Source organism: Physeter macrocephalus, chromosome 2, assembly GCF_002837175.3.
Source record: "Physeter macrocephalus isolate SW-GA chromosome 2, ASM283717v5, whole genome shotgun sequence".
Classification (NCBI taxonomy): domain Eukaryota; kingdom Metazoa; phylum Chordata; class Mammalia; order Artiodactyla; family Physeteridae; genus Physeter; species Physeter macrocephalus.
Genome location: NC_041215.1, coordinates 51,293,972 through 51,311,378, shown reverse-complemented (window position 1 = coordinate 51,311,378; position 17,407 = coordinate 51,293,972). Strand labels below are relative to the sequence as shown.

At 35.8% G+C, this 17,407-nt stretch overlaps 1 protein-coding gene across 22 annotated transcripts in view; it reads left to right on the top strand.

Annotated features, from left to right (window-relative positions):
- Nucleotides 1-17,407, top strand: part of GTDC1 (glycosyltransferase like domain containing 1) — a 416,031-nt gene that overhangs the window by 86,116 nt on the left and 312,508 nt on the right. For 15 of the 22 annotated variants that reach the window (XR_008618456.1, XR_008618439.1, XR_008618445.1 and 12 more), the window contains 2 exons: nucleotides 11,184-11,255; nucleotides 14,391-14,470. The exons of 3 other annotated variants lie outside the window; for them this stretch is intronic. The gene's annotated coding sequence lies outside the window, so the exon portion shown is untranslated. The remainder of the gene's footprint in view (nucleotides 1-11,183; nucleotides 11,256-14,390; nucleotides 14,471-17,407) is intronic. 4 more of the 22 variants (XM_055087670.1, XM_028477568.2, XM_024122201.3 and 1 more) reach the window with 3 other exon arrangements.

Genomic DNA, 17,407 nt, shown 5'->3' with positions numbered 1-17,407 from the left:
TGATTTGTGGTTTAATCCTTCAAACATTTTCGATCGTTTATCACCTCTTTCCCTGAAAAGGCATAAAATATTCAGATTCTAATGTTATAATCTTTTAATCAGATTATTTAATTTTGGAGAACTCAAGTTCACAATAGCAGCTGAGAAAGTTGCCTCTGAATAGTGACCTAAAAATTATAATACTTATATTAGTTCTTTTTTTGCGAGATTTTATGGCCTTCCTTCATACTCTCAGATTTTAAACAAGATTATGTGATGGTGTATCATGTACTTCTTGGTCTCTGGCCTCTTAAACAGGTAAATATATGACTTGGACCCCTTTTAAGTCTGATTTTTTAAAAATGTTAATCTCAAATGGCTTTTAAACTGTCGACAATATTGTACTCACGCTAATTTCTTTAGGCAATTGATCCATTCTTCAGCATAACTTTTGTTTCTTGGGTCTTTTCAAGACCTGTCAAAGAAAACAAAATGCTAACCTGACTTTAAAGGGGCAAAATAAATTCCCCCCCTCTGTACTATATTATTCTTTGTTCTCTATGTGCATCAAAGTGACAATCCCACACTGTCTCAATTGAGGGAGCCTAGCGCAAAAATAAAAAACAGCCTGGCACTGTTCTAGGCTGGCAGCCAAAATGTTTTGTGTAGCTTGGTTCTGGCAGTGGTTTTCATAACGCAGAGAGAGGGTCGACCCTCCCAGCCTCACTGAAGGAAAGCAAGCAGCCTTAGTTTTTCCTACTTATACCATTTCTTTTCCCTTGTCTTCCTCTTTCTTCACTTAAAACACCATCATGAAAAACTTGTTCTTAAACAGAGACATCATTCTCCTCACAACTTCCACATTTACTAAATGGCATTGTTCCTTATAGAAGCTTGTGCTAAATTTGCCTTTTCCAGCTCTCCTAGAGATTTCCTTCACAGTTGCATTTTTGCCATACTTTTCAGAAAACCCTTCTGAATATTGCTAACTTTCGTCATGTTGACATAGTATTTTTGATTGGTAGGAATCTTGTCTTGCTTCACAGCTTATTATTTGAATTGAAACTCTTGAGTAATATTTGCTTATATTATATGGATTTTTTTGCCACGCTATCTTTTGTTGAGACCAAAAAGCTTGCTATTGTTTTCTATTTTTGTCAGACTCAGAGTCAGTTCATATCTTTTATAGATTGAGTACTCATTTTTGGAATGTCTGATAAGTGTAGCTAGATAAGCAAGTGAGCTTCCATTAAATACAAGGATGTGCATTAAAAATTTTTTCCTTTGAAATCAAAATGCAAGGTAAAACACAAAAGCGTTTTTTAAGTTTCCCAATGTCTTCTAAATTGTAATTAGTGACCTATTATTACAAGGGACGTGGAAATGTAGCATTATGATTTTTAAGTGATGATTTGAAGAGGAGACTAGATTTTCACTATGAGCAAACATTCTATGAAATTTCGTAGAATGTTCCTCAAAATGTAAATGTGTTTTCTGTTGTATTAATAAGCAAATGATGTACTTTCATGTGATCTACTTTAAAAATTAGTGTTTTACAATCAAGATACGAATAGTTAAATAGGCAGAATTTGTTTTCTTAGGAGGAGATTGATATTATTTTGACTGATTTTTATTTTTAAAATTGTCAATGATTTCCAGCAACGAGAAAATTACTTTGGGAGGAAGAACTATTTTTGTAAATGTGTAACAAATGTGACTAAAAAGAAAGTAAACAGTGGTTTGTGTTAGAATGATTAATGTGAAACATTTTTGTATGCCATATATACTGGAAAATATATCTATTAAGGATACATTAAGACAAACTTGTGCAATCTAACAGTTGTTCTTTTTTTTTCCAGAGATTTTTAATTTAAAAAATGCTTTAAAATAATTAAAAGGATTTGTAAAACAGGTATATCAGAAGTATGCATTAAATAAACTCACCTGTTATTTTCTCTCATTCTCAAGACAGGTTCAGCAACATATTGGCTCATTACTTTAACAAAACAAATACTCAAATTGATTTGTATGTATAATGCATGTGTATTAAATGCTGTGATTCTTGAGTCCCTCCAATGCTGTTTTTTTTTTTTTTAAACTTGTATTTAAGTGGCTTTTTCTGTAGAGCAGCTAAAATGAATCTGAGTGAGGTGCTTGTTAAGTTATATTAATTAATAATCTTTAGGTCAACATTTTAAGCTTAAGAATGATGACGTTTTTGAGAAGGAATGCCAGTGAAATTGTTTTTTCCTCTTGGTCCAGTTAAGTACATGACTGTCTTGAGTCCTTTGTGTCAAGGTTTTTTGTTTTTTTTTTGTTTTTTTAACATCTTTATTGGAGTATAATTGCTTTACAAAGGTTTCTTAATATTAGAGTTGGAGGTTAAAGATGATACAGACAAAAACTCCTTCTGTATGTTCACATATGTTGAATGTTAATTGTATATTGAATACTGTTTATTGACTTCAAATACATTTTCTCCATTGGTATAATTTTTATTTGCAATTAAGCCCTTTATCTTTTTTGTGGTAGGAATATATCTTTCGATGACTTAGGAATTGAAACATGAATTGTCCTATTTATTTGTTTATTCTAACTGTACACAGAGGCATAGTAGAAATATATTTAAGACCTATAATGTTTGAGCAGTGTTTTTGATAAATGCTATTGAGTTTTTCATTTTTGTAAGTAATAAATACTACAGTTTTGTTTAATTCAGGACACATATCAAGGCTGCTGTATCTTTATAGTTTGATATTATGCAGTTTGCAGAAATTATGATATAGAAACTTAATCATTATATTTGTAGAAACGTGGAAAAATAAATTTATTAACGGATGCTAGCAAAATTGGATAAATACCAAATTTATTATTTTAACCAGGACTTTATTATATTACATACCACGTTTATAATTATAGCCAGTATTTTATTTCATTTGAATATCAGTACAGATTTTAAACCTAACTCCTGGGTAGGTGCTGTTTGATATCAAATATTGGTAACATATAATGACAAATAGTGATTTCTAAGTTTATGTGGTCAAAAATATGAGTGACCTTCCCTGAGGCGTATAGTACATACTTCAGTGTTAAAAGTCATTAGAGAGTATTACATGAAAGAGTATGTTTTAATTCAGTTGTTTGATTCTCCCCTTAGTTTTTGGTACATTTTAATTCCTCCTGCCCGACATCTTATATTATCATTCTGTAGAATACTTTCACAAGTATTTCATATGTTTTCTGTGGCATCTCACACTGCTCACTTTTTATCCATAGTACCATATGAATTCCCCCTTTCAGGTTTACGCTGCATATTTTAAGCTGCTGATAGAGTAAGTAGATTGCAAGGTAAAGTGACATTTAGCTTTTTGAGCTAGTCTCATTTTTAGCATGAGAGCAGGTTTTTTTTTTTCCCCTGTTCTAAATCTTCTCATATTTCTCATTCAAACAATCTTACTAACATGGAACAAAGAAATTCAGAGATTTGGCTACAGCAGTAATTGAAATGCATCAAAAAGTGGCTACTACAATACAATTTTATTAATGAATGATCTACATTGGTTCCAGCTGTGTCCATGTGATTAGGCCTTCAGCAGGCAACAATGGGTATTTCCCTATTGCTTTTATTTGATTTCCAAGAATGTGTCATCTGTTACATCAGCCCCTGCCAATATGCCCCCGTAAAAGTGTTTTTTTTTTCTTGCAAATTTCTGAAGCATAAGTTGAATACCCACACATATCCCTGCCGAAATATTGTTTCTAGTGAATAGTGGCCTAGGTTTGTATGCCTGGTGTTGCATACCAAAATTTCAGAATATAAATTAAAGTAAATGTTTATTAAGTTTATCAGTTAATTTTTGGAAGTGTGGTTGCCTGGTAATGCTAAAGATAGACTAGTTTTGCTTTTACGTTTCCATCTTAATATTTTATTACAGTAGTATAATGTGTTATAGAGGTGGACAAGCTTGCAGATTGAAATGGGGATCGTCCAGATTGTTCCCTTCCCTGGACCATATGGTATAGTTCTAAAAGCCTTTTGTACGCTGTCTGTTCAGCTTATTGTAAACTCAATCTTTAGTGCACCTAAAAAGATAACCAAATAAAAATGGGCCTGAGAAAAAGGGCTTCCTATCATGTAAGGGCCCTAGAAATATTTGCTTTAAAGGAGATAACTGCAGATGAAATTGAAGTTGAGATGACGTAAACCAAGGAGACTTATTCTATGAATTTTCTTTTGAGTTCATATGGACTGTAGTCGATTGTCTTTGAATGTTGGTTTTAAAATGAAGGCATTTATGTTATCTGACTATGCTTAGTGTCCTTATTTCTCCCATTCTTGCAGTCTCATGAAGATGAGATGTAGTTTTTAATCTGTTTTACAGAGGAAGTCTCTACCTATAAACAGTGCCAAGGAGTATATTAGCCCCAGGTTTTATGAACATATAGGTGTTTTTTTTGTTTGTTTGTTTGTTTTTTTGACTGATTTCACTGGGAATTTAGGGCTAGAACTATCAATAGTTTCATCATTTTAACCATTACCCATACTCAGAGATATTTGTAAAATTTTCTAGTTCTTTTTCCTTTTCCTCTGGCCCCTTTACCTGTCATGATTCTGTAATTCTATTTTAGGAAAATAGGGTAAGAGATTGCTTATTCCATATGCTAAGACTCTTTAAAAGCTGGGAATGTGAGTGATTTCTCCTGACTTTCTCTCTCCTTCCCTCCAAAGTACTACTGTTAGAGAAGAGCATTAGACATTACCCATTGCTTTTTGGCACTAGAGATTTGAAGCTGAAATTCTACCAAATGGAAAAAAAAAAAAAAAAAAGAGCTTGTGAAGAACATGATTCTTTACTCTATCATTACCCTGAGCCACTGAAAGGGTAACGGAGAGGAACTCAAATGTTATTGGAATGTGTAATTTTCCTCTGAATGGCCACAGTGAAATATATTTGAACAAAAAAGGCAGAAAAAAAGTATGTGTGGCATATGGAGTTGATGGTGGTTGAAATTAATGAATCTTTTTAGCAGTGTACAATTGAAACTATCTCAAGAACAGTACACATTTAAAATATGTCCAACTGAAACTTATGTAGAGAGACAGATTACTACCTTAGGGAGGCTAATAGAGATAGGTGGGATATGGCAGTGATATAATAATGCTAGTGATAAATTAGATGAAGAATATTTGTTGGATATATATTTTTTAAGTTTGAAATTTTTTCAGAAACAGAGACACTGATTTCAAGTTGCGGGGAGTCTTTCCTATTTTAAAAATACTATTATCTTGAGGTCTTTAATTTATTATGAAGATACTTTTTAAGATGCTCACAAAATTGAAAAACATAGTTTATACTTACAAATAAGCTAGGTTCCTCTTTCCTTCTCTCTCTTCATTCTCATTTCTTACCCCTTTCTTCAGCTGTTTATTTGTATATTACATATATTACATATATGAATGATTTATATCATGCTATAAGAAATGTTATTTTATAGGTTTGGGGGATTGAAGGTTTCAGTTAGGAAAAGAAATAAATCAAAAATCTTGTAATGACTATGCAACAAATGTATTTCCATGGAAGAGTTAGAACATGTTTATTTAAATAATCTGGATTACAGAATATTATAGTAAAACTGTGGACATGAAAATTCAAAATTGTTTTTAATTCCTCTAGCTAGAAAGGACTGGATAACAGCTGAATTAAGGAAGAAAGAGCCATAGCCCAACTCAAACATCTCCTTTTTGTTGTAGCTTTCTTTTTTTTTTTTTTTTTTTCGGTCCGCGGGGCTCTCCTCACTGCTGTGGCCTCTCCCGTTGCGGAGCACAGGCTCCGGACGCGCAGGCTCAGCGGCCATGGCTCATGGGCCCAGCCGCTCCGCGGCATGTGGGATCCTCCCGGACTGGGGCACGAACCCGCATCCCCTGCATCGGCAGGCGGACTCTCAACCACTGCGCCACCAGGGAAGCCCTTGTAGCTTTCTTTTAATGGTAAAAATGCCTCTGGCTCCAAGTGGTAGAAAATCTTACTGACTGTGACTTAAATGAGTAAGGGTTTTATTTGTCTCCTGGCATTAGAAGTCAGGAGGCAGTTAGTTCACAGGTAACTGATGCCATCAGGGGTCCAGGTATCATCATCCTTCTCCATCATCTTTAGCACATAATGCTTGCTTCTTATTCCACAGATGACTTTTGTACCTATAGAAATTGTGTTTACTTTGAAGCAGGAAGGAAAGTAAAGGGAGCCCAGAAGCCTAGTTTTCATGGAGAACTTTCTCTTTTTCTTTAGAAAGAGAGGCCCGCTCCTGGGGATTTCTGCCTACATCTCAGTGGCCAAAAGTGTGTCACCCATCTACCTCTAGAATGAGATAAAAAGTATTTAGCTTTCTAGCCTTTATTTTGGAGGAAGGCAGGGAGAAGGAGAATTGGAATGAGTGTCAAGTGATCCATCCTAAAGTTATTTGCCATACTTCCTTAGTTCTTTTTGTATAGTTAGTTGCTTGGACCTTTGAACTTCCCGGGTACTTGTTGTAGAAAGTGTTGACTTAAAAAAATGCACAACGTGAGAGCTGCGAATTAAGTTTTATTTGGGGCAAAATGAGGACTGCAGCCCGGGAGACAGCATTTCAGATAACTCTGAGAAACTACTCCAAGGAGGTGAGGGGAGGAGAGCCAGGATATATAGGAGTTTTGCAACAAAAGGGCAGGTAGTTGGGAATGTCAAAAGATTACTGTTAATTAAAGAAAGCCAGATAGCTCAAGGACTTTAGCGCTTTTCTATGTACGGGAAGATTCGAGAATCTGGGCTCATTGAAATCATTCCTTTGATATGCACCTCAGCTGTCTGGGGCCAGTATCCTGTATTTTCACATCCTGAGTTTCCTTAGCGCTCACTACAGGGAGTGGCCGCAGTCTCATGGCTGCTAGGTGGCAGGTATTCTTTTCAGCCCTGAGTCTCTTGAGTGCTCACCGGCTCACATTGGAGAGTTGCAATCGTTGATGACTGTGGCATCCTTTGTTTATTGATATGGCAGGAAATATTCCATAACATTTATAAGTATTCCATTTATCAAAAGCAACTTGCTGGGCTTCCCTGGTGGCGCAGTGGTTAAGAATCCTCCTGCCAAGGCAGGGGACACGGGTTCGATCCCTGGTCAGGGAAGATCCCACATGCTGCGGAGCAACTAAGCCCGTGCGCCACAAGTACTGAGCCTGCGCTCTAGAGCCAGCGAGCTACAGTTATTGAAGCCCACACACCTAGAGCCCGTGCTCCTCAGCGGGAGAAGCCACCGCAATGAGAAGCCCGTGCACCACAGAGAAAAGCAGCCCCCGCTCACCGCAACTAGAGAGGGCCCGCGCGCAGCAACAGAAACCCAACTCAGCCAGAAATAAATAAATAAATTTGTTTAAAAAAAAAAAAAAAAGCAACTTGATGTTTGTTCCCTTTTGACATCCAGTACATGTGTTTTGGTATTGTGAGGTTCTGTTTCTGTGACTGAGGACAGAAACTCTAATTAAGTCATCTTGGTGTCCCTACTACACACTCAGCACAGTGCCTAGATAGACCCTCAATAAAACACTTGTTAAATGAATGAATAAGTACTAAGAAATATATTTGTTAATATAATTGGTATAAAGCGTTTATACATGTAAGGGGCACAGTCATATTTTTAATTTGTGAGGGTTGTGGACTAAATTTTATAAAATTGTTCATTATTGCTAAGGGGACATCAATGTAAAGATGTCAAAGTCGTTTTGAGTAGAAGATATTCAGTTACAAGGGTTATAGAAAAATCCTCAAAATGACTCAGTACCAATACTTTTGTTGGAGCAAGTTATTCCATGGGTAAATAAAAAAATATAATTTCTTTTTAACTCCATGAATAGATTATTGTTTAAACAAGGATATTTTGTAGTTCTCATATATTAAGATTTCAGTTTTTGAAGAAATAAGCAATTTGAGTTTATTAATGAGGCAAATAAATCATTTGATAATTTATATTATTGATGTTGATTTATAAGGAGGAGTTATTAGATCCTTGGAAGCCTTATGGCTAAGAGCACACTAAATCAGAATTTATCCTAGATGGCATTTTGGCTATATTCTTTCTTTTAATTCTTAGAGTGATAGCTTCATATTTTTCCACTGCGCATGCAAATGGTTACATACAATAGAAAAACATGTCTGAAAGAAACCCTAAGACGTCATCTTTACATCTGCTTGCTTTGCCCTAAACTAAGAAGAAAGCAGGCTATCTTGTTTTTCAAAATCTGCAGAACAAATGGCTCAGAGTATAACTTGGTAGTGTGAATCAGTGCTTCACAACTCCTCCTATGTCTAACCTAAATCCCTTTTGTTGTATTTTCATTCTGTTTCTTTTATTTTGACCTCAGAGGACAAAGCAAACAACTATCCACTATCTCCCATACAACATCCCCTATATAGCACTATTTTAATAAATTCCTCCCTTTTCATTCACGATGGCAGGGTTGTTGGCACCTTAATTACTAAAACAACCTGTGCATGGATAGAACTTATCTCAGAGCAGGAAATGTATTCAAGTATCTGGAACTCAAATTTTCTATCTGAGCAGTTTATAGTCACTGAAAATAGAGGAGGCCCTTTTAACATTCAGAAGCAGTCCTGGGAGAGAGTGCCTACATAATCACAATTTAGGCAAGGTAGTTTTCTAGATTTGGAATTGGGTATCCATAGTCAGTCTCTTGGTCCTTAAGATGCTATTTTGGTCATACTTCAGGAAGTAATAATTTATAGGCCAACACTTTGCACTTAAAAATATTGCTTGTAAAAGTTCAGCCCTTTCTCACTATTTTCACCTTTGTATTCTCAGCAATTAATAGAGTGTCTGGCCTAAAGTAGGCACTTAGTAAATATTTGTTAAATGAATTGTTTGAGTATCCCTTGGTAATGCTTCCTAATATAGGTAACTTTAGGCTCTGCATTTCCCCATTCCTCTTTAATTTTACGCTGCCCAATAAGCACTCATGGTTTACTTTTTGTTGTCTTTGTCCTCATTCAGTGATACCTGCAATGATTTAGAGCTTATTGAATAGCTGATTGCTGGACAGTTCACTTTATAATGCTGCTATAATCTTCAATTCATGAATACCTCTTTTGCCCCCTCGCCTTTTGTGAGGGCTTCTTGCAGTCTATTGATGAGAATTTGAAACACATTAATTGAATGCCTGGCATACAAAGTACTTTGCTTGGATTATGCATAGATATAAATATGAATTGTACACAAACTCTGTTGCCACAGAAACAAAATCTGGTTGGGAAGACACACATATACTTTACCACGATAGTATAAGTAGGATTGTGGTAGCTGCTCTTACTGGGGTGTAAGCCAAGTTGGTGTTACTACAGAGGAAGGAGTAATTACTTCTGATGGGCTGAATATGGGTAAGCAGTTGACTTAAACCTTCATGGATGAAATGGGATTTCAGTGGAGTCTTGAACTGTATATGTGTAGGAATTTGACAGGTAGTAAAGGTGAAAGGATTCCAGAAAAAAGAAGTAGCACTAGCAGTGCTTGATGGTGGGAATGTATATGGAATGTTTGATGAATGGCAAGGAGTCTGTTGTGTTTGGAGTAATGGTAGGCTTGTGGCAGTGATAGGAATTGAGGCTAAAAAGGAACTTGGGACCAAATTGTAAGAGGTCTTGTTTCTTGTTAAGTAATTTCTTTCTTAGGTAGAAATAATGATAGGTTTTTTGAGAGGATGGACACTAAGGTACCTGTAAATTTCAGAGGAAGAATGGAAGACAGATGAAATGTTGTTGAGGTTGAGGATGACAAGGGAGGCTGAGGGCAGAAGGGCTTGGGAGGGGAGGGCCTGATACCAGAGGCCTGGGGTGGGTCAGGTAAAAGCCCTGCAGGTTGTTGATTTGTTCAGAGTTGTGCAGCAGTGTCCTGGCTCCCAATAGTGGGCGCTTTACAATTTTGAGCCTTCTTTCCACTATGTCATTTTGGAAGACTGTGGAACAGTCTTCCCCACAACTGGGAGACTAAGTATTTTAGCCTGAATTCTACAATAGAAGAAAGCAAAAGGAGAAAAGAGTTGAATGGTGGTTGAATGAACCAAGAGTATATGCACATTTCTTCAGTTCTTCTTTGTAATTGGGATTTTGGCTGCTGTACTTCCTAGGCTCTTTGTTCATCTTCTTGAAGTAGAATTTGCTATTGGTCCCTCTTTGAGAACCAGTTCAACTGGTTAATAACATTTTTCACTCTGTATTGTAATTATATCCAGGCTTGAGGCCAGAAACTATATTTGGGTCATTTTAATATCACAAAACACTTAGCCTAATTTTCAGAATGTAATCATTCAATAAATGCTTGTTGAATAAAGCAAATTCGTTTATGCTTTGCCGTCACACAGACCTTCCTGCTCTCTGCACAGGCCAAGCATATTCCATCTCGGTATCTTGCTGTGCCTGCTGCCTGGAAGGCTTTAGATCCAGGTCTGCGGAGCCTCCTCCCTCTCTTCTTCTGGTTTCTGTTTAGATGTCATCTCATCATCGGTGAAGCGTCCTCAGTCAACTCCATATAAAATCCTGCCCTTCCCCAGCCCCAGTCCTCAGCAGCCCTTATTCTCTATTACCCTGTGTTATTTTTCTTTATAGTACGTGCCACCATCTGATGTACATTTACTTGATGATTGTCGTTTTACTCCAATTAGAAATTTCTTTTGATAACAGGAACGTTTGTTTTGTTGCCCAGTTTATCCCCAAGTACCCGGAACAATGATGGCACGTAGTAGGCACGATAGATATTTGCTAAATGAATGAATGGTAAAAACGAGACTGAAAAGGAAAATAAACATTCATTTGCGGGTTTGTTTATTGTTTTATGCAAGCAATGGTATTGTTACAACTTTTATGATATCAAATCATTAATATTGCTCTCAGAAAAATAAAAACAAATTCTATTCTTTATAGATTGTGCCTGTGAAATCTAATTATGGATTAGTATTTGTTTTAAAAATATTTGAATGCCAAGCATATCCAGTTAGAAAACACTTTTATCATCCATGCCAGCTTAATTTTTAAGGCAGTGAAATGGAAGACTGTCATTTCAGCAAGCAACTTATTTTCATTTGTTAGAATGGAATATTTTGAATATTCTAATTGATTTTTGAGGATGGTTTTACAAGAAAATAATCCTTGTTTCTATTTTCTCAGAAAGGTGTGAGCTTATGACTGACTTTGGATAAATGTCTGGAAGAGCATCAGTTAGTCCCAAAGTAAAAAAAGGTCAGTCTTGAGATACTGAGAACTTTAAAAAAGACCTGATTAAAAAAATTACTTTATGTGTATATTTAAAGTTTACAAAGCAATCTAGACTGCTTATCATGAGCTCAGCCTTCTCTTTTATTGTATTTTACTGCAAATTCACTTGGATATTTTTCCAGAAATCTGAAGTTTGTAATTTGGCAGTAAAAAAGTTGGTTATCAAATCAATATTATTATTATTTTTTAAAAATTTATTTATTTTATATATTTATTTTTGGCTGCATTGGGTCTTCGTTGCTGTGTAGGGGCTTTCTCTAGTTGCGGAGAGCAGGGGCTACTCTTCGTTGCGTTGCGCGGGCTTCTCATTGCGGTGCCTTCTCTTGTTGCGGAGCACGGGCTCTAGAGCACAGGCTCAGTAGTTGTGGCTCACAGGCTTAGTTACTACGCAGTATGTGGAATTTTCCCGGACCAGGGCTCAAACCTGTGTCCCCTGCATTGGCAGGCGGATTCTTAACCACTGCACCGCCAGGGAAGCCCTCAAATCAATATTATTATATGGCTTTTGGTGTCATAAGAATTCCCTTTTGGAAACCCATAGAAACTCATTTTTTCTCACCATAAACTTTATCTGTCACTTTTCTGTAAGGTCAGAGTACTAATGTTGGAGGTGATCTGCTCTGGGACAGAGAGTCAACAAATTGGCAATAAAGTTGAAAAATGCCATGTGGCGCTTTCCTAGGATTAGGATTTCTTCATATCAAGTTCGTCCTCGTTTTAAAATATGGAAAATTATATATTGATAGGTGTATTCTTAGTGTCCCTTTAAAAATAGATGGAATGATAAGCTAGTCTCTAATTTTTCATTTACATGTTTCATATTTTTATTAGTATTTTTGTGTTTTCTGGAGGTTAATTTTTAATTACTTGTATACTTTTAGTGGTAGGTTGTTTTCTTTCTACACTTGTAAGTGAAGTTTTTCAGTATAGATGATTTTAAAAATGAAATATGATGAAACAGTTACATTGGAAAACAATTCCAGGAATAATAATTTCTTATTGAAAATGAAACATGGTGTTTAAGTTGTAAAAAGTACTAGAACTTGGAGGCTCCATTTAAAAATATTTCTCTACTAAGCCTGAGTTGCCATTGAGTTAATATTAATTAATTAATTAAAAATAACAGCTTTACTGAGATATAATTCACATGCCATAAAATTTAACTTTATCAAGTATCCAGTTAATATTTATTGAGTATCCATTCATCTATTGCATGTATCTAAATATAGGAACGATCTGAGTGGTTATGAAAGGAGACAGTCTTTTAATGTTGCAGGACGGTGTCTCTAGTAGTTGGATAGCCAATGAGTCTCTTTCTTTTTTCAAATGTGTAACACATATGGATGATAATGCAATAACATTTTTCTTCTTTCTTAATACAGACACTTTGGAAATTAAGTGTGAAACTAGAAGTTCTTTCAATTTTATTCACCTTAATTAAATATTTCCCCTTATTTCAAGACGCATACCTAATTATTTACGGCTCCAATTAATTTTGACATTTTACTTGAACTTTAAAACTTTGAGTTTGTGCTATACTTACCCATGTTCCTATTCAAAACCATAAGTACCAAAATAATATTTTAGTTCTTAACACGCTCTGTCAAAGTACAGCTCTTGATTTCTTATATATAGTAAATAAAGATCTTGATCTGTTTATAATTTTAATAATTCGAGTACATTGTTTTTAAAAATTTATTTATTTTTGGCTGCATTGGGTCTTTGTTGCTGCACGCAACTTTCTTTAGTTGCGGGGAGCAGGGGCTACTCTTCGTTGCGGTGTGCGGGCTTCTCATTGCGGTGGCTTCTCTTGTTGCGGAGCACAGGCTCTAGGGCACGCAGGCTTCAGTAGTTGTGGCACACGGGCTCAGTAGTTGTGGCTCGCGGGCTCTAGAGCGCAGGCTCAGTAGTTGTGGCGCACGGGCTTAGTTGCTCCATGGCATGTGGGATCCTCCCGGACCAGGGCTCGAACCCGTGTCCCCCGCATTGGCAGGCGGATTCTTAACCACTGTGCCACCAGGGAAGTCCCTCGAGTACATTTTTAAATTAATTGAGTATTACTTTTATTTCATGCATTAGGCAAGCAGTATTTGCAAAATCAAATTATAGTGTTTGTGACTAACCCTAGCTGCATTAGTTTAACCCTTGATGATCATTTTTTAAATAAGTTTCCTTATAGCAATAGCAGTTAAAATAATTTGAAAACCACTTGCAATCTCCTGAAGGGGAGTAAGCCTTCAGTAATCGGGAAGTAGTTTGTTATTTCAAATGATTTGGCCTCCTTCCCTAAAGTTAAGAAAAATTTATAGTTTCTTTTAAGTTGAAACATTCAGTGAAGATAACTTGAAGAAGAAAATGAAGTATAAAGAGAAAAACAAAATCACTCATAATTCTACCATAAATGATTATTTATATCTACCATGTAGATATAAATATATGGTATATCTATATGGTATATAATATATGGTAGATATATTATTTATATCTACCACATGTGTGCATGTGCACTCTCTCATGTTTATCTAGTCATTCCATCATATATTTTAATATATTCATTTCATGCAGTCACACAATAGTAGAGACATTTTCCCATGTCAGTAAACAGTCTTCATTATGATTTTTGATCATTAATCATTTGATCATAAGAAATCCTTTTTTTTTTGATATTTTGATTGTTTTCAATTTGGGGCAAAGACTTTAAGAAAGATCTTGCAAGTTCCAGAGGTAATTGTTAGAAGTGTTAAGGTTGAATCAAAAGATATGCACAGTTTTCAAACCTTTCGTATTATGTTCAAATGTGATAGGACATTTTAATACTTTCAAGCAGATCTAGCCTTATGCAGTAGTAGAGTAGGTAGCAGCCTTCAGCCTGTGTTTTCAGGACTTGAGAAGGGTCCTTTTAATTCACAACTATTCTCATCTACAATTAACCCTTGAACAACTCAGGTTTGAACTGCATGGGTCTGCATATACTGGGATAGTTTTCAGTAGTAAATACTACAGTACTCTAGTGTCTGTGGTGGGTTGGATTTGCACATTGGAAGGAACTTACTATAAATTATACATGGATTAACCCCCCTCTTCCTCTTGTTCTTCAAGGATCAACTGTACTTTGCAGATGGCTGAAATTTCACCATCACCTGTCGCTCCTTTGTCTCCTACAGGTACTCCCAGGAGAGGTAACACATTGCGCCTGGCAGGCATTTACTCTGAACAATCTGAAGGAGTTTATCTGATATTTTAAATTTAGTTCTTGCATGTAAAGTTTAGAAACAAGGCAGGAAAAAGGACATTAGAGCATTGAGCAAGAGGGATAATAAGTGGAAGCAAAGTATTTCTTTACTTCATTCAGTTCTACTAAAATCAGTTGAACGACCATTATATGAAATACAGGATATTATATAGCTAGTTTTAGGAGTTTAAGTTATTATCTTTCTCAACAGTGATTCAGACTGTTTGTTAACTTTGAATGCTAATTAATCCAGTAGAGAGACTTACGGTCCCAGATATGGAACACATATATGCCAGTAGAGATGCAAGGGGGAATTAATTAACTCCTAAGCAACCTTACTCTGTTTGAACACACTGTTTGCAAACTGTGAAATTACTTTCTTAAGAGATAGTGAGGATGCAGAGTGTGGCTTTGGGTAGTTTGCAAAGAATACTCTGTGCTGTAGGGTCTGCCTCATTAGACCAAATATTTGTATTATTGGAATGTCTCCTTGAAAAACCATTTGATAAAGAGATAATTGTGACAAGCAAGGCCACTAGATAGATAAAAGTCATAATGCTTGCTGCAATCCGGGAACTTTGAGCTATTGCTTCTTATCTTCTTTTAGTGGAAACTTGTGTGTCAGATGATATGGGCAAGCCTGTGCAAAACTGTGGAGAACAGTAGACCTTCTAGAAATTATATACCCTTGTCTGTGTAATGCCTTTACATTACTCAATAGGCTCATTCCTAAATATCTTCAGGATATTAAAATCCCAGTCTATTATTATCAGACTGACTCTTTCTCTTATAATAGTGAGTAGCTAATGATATGCCCCTTGTGATATTTAAAAATAGTGATACAGCTCTCATTACCACATCTATTAGCCCCAGATTTACTCAGTCCTGGTCTAAACTGGGTTTCTGGGCTTTTTAAAATTTATCAGTAATAATCCCTAGACTCTATCTAGAGATGACTTCTTAAACCACCAATAAATGTCTTAGACTATTGGCAAATCAGAAGATGCTTGAAAAATATATGGCAACTAGAAAAAGACCTGTTACAGTAAATAAATAGAAGAAAACGCACTTTTAACTAATGCTACTTCTAATAAATTTCTATATTCATGTGGAACTTTGGAGATGAGAGAAGTGACACTAAATATTTTAATTGACACATCTTTATGGTTTTATTGATTTGGATCTTAAAGGACAGATTCTAATACTGGCTTCATGTCATACTTCCTAACACCATTTAAAAAATATGTTACTGCAGGGTGACTTTCACTGATATAAAATGAATTTTAAAATGTTAAAGGTATCTAACATCAGTACTAAGTGACTTTCACTGATATAAAATGAATTTTAAAATATTAAAGGTATCTAACATCAGTACTAAGGATTTCTGTTTCTGGCTCTCTGCTCCTCTATGGAAATTTCTTTTTCTTCTCCCAACTGTTTACCTGATACTCTTTTGTGCTCTGATTTTGCATTTCTTTTAAGTTGATTTCCCTCACTGATAAACAGATTGAGTTGTGAGATTATGTCCTTTTTATTTTTCACTGGAAGTGAGTAAATCCAGAATGTTATACTTGGTGACATTTATTTCAACTCATCAAGGGAATGCCACCCATGTTTGCTTGGTTTGCTGCACTTCAAATAGGACATTGAGAATGCTTGTGTGTTAGTGTAACCCTGCTATCTCTGTTTCAGAATTAACTGAAAATGTGACATGTGCCTCCCACTTGGAGAGGGAAACTTCTCAACAATTTTTTTTTAGTTAATACATATTAAGTTCTTAAAAGATGTTGGAGTGAGATGCACTAGTGCCAGGGTAGTTAAGAATCTGTTAGTCATTTTGTTTTAAATTTGTTTGGTGTATATATTTATAATTACCTTGCACAAACTAGGTCTGAGTTAAAATTTGGCATAGAAGTCCATGTAGGGTAGCAAGATAATGCTTCTGTCTAATAATAAAAAATGTCAGTCTAATGATTAAACCAGTTGAATCCTTCGAGGTTGTAGACTTGACTGTCCTTTGGTTAAATATTCTTACAGAGTCCAGTCAGGTCAGAGAAGGTAGTTGCCCATGGTATGAAACATGATTTCCAAACACCTCAGCAGGGCTGTTGGCAGAACTGTTTTCCTTAGAATGAGGTGTGTCATTTTGAATACAATAAGATGCCACCTGTTATATTTAGATGGTGATAGAAAGTGTGCATTAAGTTCTATCCATGAGAGTAAATAGTAATTAGTGGTAGTAAGGGGTGATTTTTTGTGGTTGATAATAATAAAGGTCTTGGATGAATTAGGAAGAAATTGTCGAGGCCATTGCTAAAGGGTTTTATGTGTTTATAGACTCATTGCACATTTGTTGAACACCTTCTCTTTGCTACATGCTGGGGGTATAGTGATAATCAAGCAGACCTGGTCAGTTTCCTCATGGAACTTAATATCCAGGGGAGGAAATGGGTATTATGTAATCACTCATGTAAATGTAGTCTACAAGGGGTAAGTACTGAGAAACACTACAGATTGTTACATCAGGGGGACCCGGACTTTGTTTGATGGTGACTGTAGCTAATTATGAAATAGACTGAATATAGCCCTATGGCTGACCTCCTCCCCTCCCACTCCACACCTTTCTTGCTATATGAATCTTGGATATTGTCTTTTGTCCATCCTATTATCCTATCAAAAAATTGCCAGTCTAGAGCTGGGGGATGAAGGATAAGGGTTGTGAGGTGAGGGGAGGGATGATTATACAGGACTCAGGAAGAAGTCACAAAAGTTTGAGTTTTGTGATCCTAACCATTTGGTATTCAGTTTTGTGTGACTTATACCACCGATGTCCTAGATTTACAAACTATTGGGAGTTCTTTTTTTTTTTTTTTTTTTTTTTTTT